Here is a 6,749-nt window from a genome sequence, read left to right as displayed (position 1 = left end):
TATATATATATATATTCTTTCTTGTGTATGTGTATAAATATATCACATCTTCTTTATTCATTCATCTGTTGACATTTAGGTTGTTTCCATGTCTTGTTTACTGTAAATAATGCTTCATTGAATAAGAAAGTGCTGGTATCGTTTCGAAATAGTGAATTTATTTCCTCTAGATATATACCCATAAACAGAATTGCTGGATCATAGAATAGTTTTGTTTTTAATCTTTTGAGGCACCTCCATACTGTTTTTCACAGTAGCCATGTGCATGCCTACTCAGTTGCTGAAGTCGTGAGTGACCCTGTGGATTGTAGCCCACCAGGTTCCTCTGTCCATGGATTCTGCAGCAAGAATACTGGAGTGGGTTGCCATGTCATCCTCCAGGGGATCTTCCCGACCCAGGGATTGAAGCCACATCTGTGTCTCCTGCATTGCAGGTGGATCCTTTACCCACTGAGCCACCTGGGAAACAGTGGCTGTACCAATTTACATTTCCACCAACAGTGTATAAGAGTTCCCTCTTCTCCACACTTTCACTAGGACTTATCTATCTTGTGCCTTTTTGATGGCAACTATTCTAATTGGTGTGAGGTGATATCTCACTGTGGTTTTGACATGTATTCTCTTGATTAGTGATGTTGAGCATATTTTTATGTACCTGTTGGTCATTTGTATATCTTTTTTGAAAAAATGTCTACTCAGTCCCTTTGCCCATTTTTAATCAGATTGAGTTTTTGCTGTTGAGCTTTATGAGTTCTATATATATTCTGAATATTATCTCCTTACCAGATATATAATTTGTAAATATTTTCTCCCATAAGAGCCTATGGGAACAAAAACAATGTGCATTAATGATGGAAGAGAAAACTGGAACAGTCCTGAATTCTATGGACCAAGATGCATTCACACCTTCCTTAGACTATTTCCAGGTATTTTTTTATAAGAAATAAATAATAAATCCTTATACTTTTGAGCCACTGAAGTCAGCTCTGTTCCCAGAAGCCAAACACAATTCCTGTCTGATGTGATATTTAATAAAAATCAACAAATTCTGCCCCCCAAGAACCTCACAGATTGCTGAGGATATGATAGATGGGCCCAGAGCCAGAGGGCTTTCCTGGTGCTCAGAATCCACCTGCAATGCGGGAGACCTGGGTTAGATCTCTGGGTTGGGAAGAACCCTCGGAGGAGGGCATGGCAACCCACTCCTGGAGATTCTTACCTGGAGAATCCCCATGGACAGAGGAGCCTGGCGGGCTACAGTCCATGGGGTTGCAAAGAGCTGGACATGACTAAGCAACTAAGCACACAGAGCCAGAAGAAATCATCAGGGTTAATCAACTCCAACCTAGTCCCTAAGCCAGTTGTTTCAAGTGAGCCAGGGTATCTGATTATTCATAAAGTTGCCAGTGATGGACATTCCACCAGCCTCTTCATGATGAAAAGCAATTTCCTACTGCATTTCCAAAACAATCAATCAGACTCCCAAAAGAGTCACTTAAAATACAAAACTTGGATAATGCTCAGATTGGCCAGTAAGTTCAGCACTGGGTGTATGCTCAGTCATGCAGTCATGTCTGATTCTTTGCAACTCCATGAATCGTAGCCCTCCAGCCTCCTTTGTCCATGAAGTTCTCCAGATAAGAATACTGGAGTGGGTTGCCATTTCCTACTCCAAGGGATCTTCCCGACCCGAGCATCTTCCCAATCCAGGGATCAAATCCACGTTTCTTTAAGAAATTCTTTAACCACTCTGCCACCTGGGAATCCCAATCTCAACATTAGTCATGTAATTATTACAGTTCACCCTTGAACAATACATGGTTTTTGAACTGTACAGCTCCATTTATATCTGTGGGGTTTTTTTTCCAATAGTAAATACTACAGTACTACATAATCTATAGTCGGTTTTATCTGCAGATGCAGAGCCTCTAAAAACAGAAGAATCCCCTCTATGGAAGGCTAACTGTAAGCTTTTGTGACTTTTGGAGAGCTGGCACCCCTAACCCCCAGCACTGCTCAGGAGTCAACTATACTTTCGGATTCTATGAAGAGCACAAAGAAATCTGCTAATTCATTCATATGAAGTCAGTTTGACTTTGAAAGTAAGTGAGAGAGGACATTAATTGCATACTCAGTCTGTGCCAGGCACTGTGCTTTGCGTAAACCATCATACATGAACCTCATAACAGCTCAGTATGACAGATAGTATACTCATTCTAAGTGGCTTACCCAATGCTTCTCCAAAACAAGCAGTAGGACTAGGATTTAAATAATCCATCTCCACATCCTGTACTATTTTCACTACCCCATTCTACTCTGTGCTTTGTGATTTTCAGCAAGAAATAAATATTTGGCCTTCCACCCAGTTCCTGGCAAGGAGATCCTAAAGCCCTTGGGATTTCCTAAGTTATAAGCGCAGAGGTATCTTTTGTTATGAAAGCCCCTAGGTCACCTTATGGAAAAGGGAATGGCAACCCCCTCCAGTATTCTTGCCTGGAGAATGCCATGGATAGAGGAGTATGGTAGGCTACCGTCCTTGGGGTCACAAAGAGTCAGATGTGACTGAATGACTAACACTTTCACTTTTCTTTTAGGTCACCTTAGGATGGGAGCTGGTTACCAGAGGAACCAACCATGTGACTAGAGGGTTCGAATATTCAGTCCCACTGCAGACCTCTGGGGAGAGAGAAGGGGCTGAAGATTGAGTTCACTTGCCAATGGTGGATAATTTACTCAGTCACTCCTATGGGATGAAGCCTCCATAAAACCCCTAAAGGATACAGTTCAGAGAGCTTCTGAGTTGGTGAATACATGGAGATGCTGGGAGAGGGGCACCCACAGGGCATGAAAGCTCTGAACCCTCTCCACATACCTCACCCTGCGCAATTCTTCCATCTGGTTGTTCCTGAGTCACACCCTTTTAAAACAAAGCAGCAAGTGAAAAGTAATTCTTCCATCTAGTTGTTCCTGAGTCACACCCTTTTAAAACAAAGCAGTAAGTGAAAAGTAATCTAGTGAGCAAAAAGTTTCTCTAAATTCTGTGAGCCTCTCTAGCAAGTTAATTAAACCCAAGCTGGGGGCAGTCATGGATACCTCTGTTCTCTACCTGATCAGTCGGAAGCACAAGTGACAACCTGAATTTGTAATCTGGAGGGAGCGGAGGTCTTTGGGACCAAGCCTTTCCTAGGGGATCAGTCACTACCTCCAGGTAAGGGGTGTCGGATTTGAATTAACAACAATGGTGTGGGGGAAAAACACACCCTGGAGGTGGTGTCAGAATTGGAGCCTTGAAGCCAGCCCTTACTATTACCTTGAGCATGCGGTTGACTTCACTATGTCCTGTTTATGAGCTCTTCTTCAAAGGATTTATCAGTTCTTGTGGGTTGAATTGTGTCCTCCTCAAAAGATAGGAAATCCTCACCCCCAATACCTGTGAATGTGACCTTATTTGGAAATAGGGTCTTTACAGATGTGATCAAGTTCAGATCAGATCATACTGAACAAGAATGGGCCCTAATTCAATGACTGGTATCCTCAGAAGATGGAAATCTGGACACAGAGAAATACAGAGAGGAGAACATCGTATAAAGATGGAGACACGTTGGAGTGATGTGTCCAAAAGGCAAGAATGTAAAGAACCACCAGCAGCCACCAGAAGCTGGGAAAAGGCAAGGAAGAATTCTCCCCTAGAGCCTTCAGGGGCAGAACAGCCTTGCTGACATCTTGATTTCAGGCTTCTAACCTCCAGAACTGTAAAGAAATAGAATTCTGTTGTTTTAAGCCATGCTGTTTATAGTGGCCTTTTATGGCAGCCTTAGAAAATTAACAGCTTCCCAGGTGGCTCGAGTACTAGAGTCTGCCTGCCAATGCAGGAGACACAAGAGACTCATGTTTGATCCTGGGTCAGGAAGATCCCCCAGAGTAGGAAAGATCCCAGGAAAGATCCCCCTACTCCAGTATTCTTGTCTGGAAAATTCCATGGACAGAAGAGCCTAGGGGGCTATAGTCCATGGGGTCACAAAGGGTCGGATACGACTGAGCACACAAGCAAACACATTAGGAAATTAAAAGTTACCCTGTTAACTTTTAAGGCTGTTTTGGCCTTAGCAGTCACATGTTTGACTGAGTGTGAAGTTATGTCCACCACATATGATGTGGGGGTGATGAACTGGTCAGATGGAGCTGAGAACATGTCCAATACTTACTCCTGCCAAGTCTCAAGGCGCTGAGAAGGATGAGAGAGATGGCGGGTGACAGATGGAGTGAGGGAGGCAGAAGCGGGTGTGGTAGGCGGCTTGGGCTTAAGAACTGAGCTGGACCAGTGGGATGCGAACAAATAACAAGTATTCAGGGTAGTGAGGCAGGAGCCCTCCTCATTACCGCATCCAGGGGCCTGGAGGACCTCATTTTTTCCACTCACCCAGAATGGGGCCATGAAAGGTAAACCAATTTAGTCCTATGTTTAGATTTTAAACATCTGTTAGGCTTGACCCAGCTACAACCCACTGAACAACAGCTGGCTCCAATTGTGTATCTTATACAATGCCAAAGACACTGTTAGTGGGTTCATTAAAGGGTCCAATTAGCTGAAGCAAATGCTTAGAATCATCAGGGAGATCATTACTCAAAATGTACATCCTGAGATGTATGAAATTTTTAATAATACAAACCCAAGCCAAGAAAACATCTTGTTTAAAAAAAAAAAAACTAATAGGAAATAATGGAACTGAAAGGAATGCATCTCAAACTTGCTTTTCATTACTGTGCTTGTTTCATGGTGGAAGCACCCACTTCTAGATAGCTTCTAGCGAAAAAAGATGAGCATTCCCAAGACGATAATATGAATACAACAGCTATCACCTTCTCTTAGACCCGTCACCTTTCAATGAGGTAAATAAATCCTGCCAAAGCTTCCCTCTTATCAGTCCCAGTTTGCCTAGAAACGTCCTGGTTTTAATAACGAAAGGTCCCACATCCTAGAAACCCCTCAGTCCTGGGCGAAGCGGCACCGGCGCCGTTTGTCCCCTCCCTCTAGTGAACCGCAGAACCGTTCAGTGAGCAAGGACCTCAGGGCAGGAAATCTGCACAGGTCTAAACTGTGTATTCAAAGCAGAATCTTATAGGGTGAAGCGGCCCAAGGAATGGGTCTGAAAGGAGGCTAATAGGCTAAAGATCAAAGGTTGCTTTCCAAGCACAGCGTACTTTATATACCCGTGACGTCTCACTGACCACGCCCTGTGCTCACTCCTCACTACTTCCTCTAGCACTCAGCCACAGGCCCTCTTTTCCTTTCCTTCCTCACTCCCACGTCATCTCATTCAGCCCAGGACTTTAACTACACCTCTATGCCAACGACCTCCAAATCTCTCACTAGCTTTCCCATCTCCCCCAGGACCACACACACACCACACACCTGGTGACTTGTCCCCGCTGAGTGCACCTGGCATTTAACTTAACATATATCTGTTTGCTAGGGCTGCCTTAACAAAGCACCACAGACCAGGCAGCTTAAACCACAGATATTTATTTTCTCACAAGTCTGGAAACTGGATGTCCAAGATCAAGGTGCAGGCAGTTTTTTCCTTTAAGCCCTCTCTTCTTGGCTTGCGGATGGCCATCTTCTCCCTAAGACTTCACGTGTCTCCCCTCTGTGTGCGTCTGTGTCCTATGCTCTCTTTATGAGGATGCCAGTATTGGATTAGGGCCCACCCCAATGCCCTCATTTTAACTTAATTACTTCTTTAAAGACTCCACCTCCAAACACAGTCACATTCTGCAGTGCTGGGGGTTAGGACTTCCACATACGAACTGTGTGGGAACACAATTCAACACATAACTTTGGTTCACCAACCCACTCCCACAATACCTTCTCAACACACCCCTAGGCTTCTCCAGCTCGGAATAAAAGACACCGCCACCCACCAAAGTGCTATAAATAAAAACCAGGAGTCATTCCTGAGGCCCCTCCCTTCTCCAAGTCTCTCTTTATTTTATGCCACTGTTACATTGCATGGGCTCTCTCTTTTCTTCACCTCCATTACAAATACAGCTCTTTTCAAGCCACCACTATATCTTGGGTTACAGCAAAACCTAATGAGTCTTCCTGCTTTATCTCCTACCCCCTACAGTCCATTTGGTCAAAAGCAACCACTTTTAAAATGTAAAAAATATTTTCTGGAGTTGAGCTGTAGGAGTTGCTTGTATATTTTTGAGATTAGTTGTTTGTCAGTTGCTTCATTTGCTATTATTTTCTCCCATTCTGAAGCTTGTCTTTTCACCTTGCTTATAGTTTCCTTTGTTGTGCAGAAGCTTTTACGTTTAATTAGGTCCCATTTGTTTATTTTTGCTTTTATTTCCAATATTCTGGGAGGTGGGCCATAGAGGATCCTGCTGTGATGTATGTCGGAGAGTGTTTTGCCCATGTTCTCCTCTAGGAGTTTTATAGTTTCTGGTCTTACGTTTAGATCTTTAATCCATTTTGAGTTTATTTTTGTGTATGGTGTTAGAAAGTGCTCTAGTTTCATTCTTTTACAAGTGGTTGACCAGTTTTCCCAGCACCCCATAAAAAAATACATTTGAATCAGTTCTAATGAGGTGGATGAAACTGGAGCCTATTATACAGAGTGAAGTAAGCCAGAAAGAAAAACACCAATACAGTATACTAGTGCATATATATGGAATTTAGAAAGATGGTAACAATAACCCTGTGTACGAGACAGCAAAAGAGACACTGATGTATAGAACAGTCT

General features: G+C 43.3%; 1 protein-coding gene across 2 annotated transcripts in view; it reads right to left on the bottom strand.

The window, feature by feature from the left end:
- NCALD (neurocalcin delta) overlaps window positions 1-6,749 on the bottom strand; it is a 460,437-nt gene that overhangs the window by 425,575 nt on the left and 28,113 nt on the right. The window lies entirely within an intron of this gene.

Source organism: Bison bison, unplaced genomic scaffold (assembly GCF_000754665.1).
Source record: "Bison bison bison isolate TAMUID 2011002044 unplaced genomic scaffold, Bison_UMD1.0 scf7180017864491, whole genome shotgun sequence".
NCBI lineage: Eukaryota > Metazoa > Chordata > Mammalia > Artiodactyla > Bovidae > Bison > Bison bison.
The sequence above is the reverse complement of the archived record's forward strand: the minus strand, read 5'-3'. Positions and strand labels throughout refer to the sequence as shown.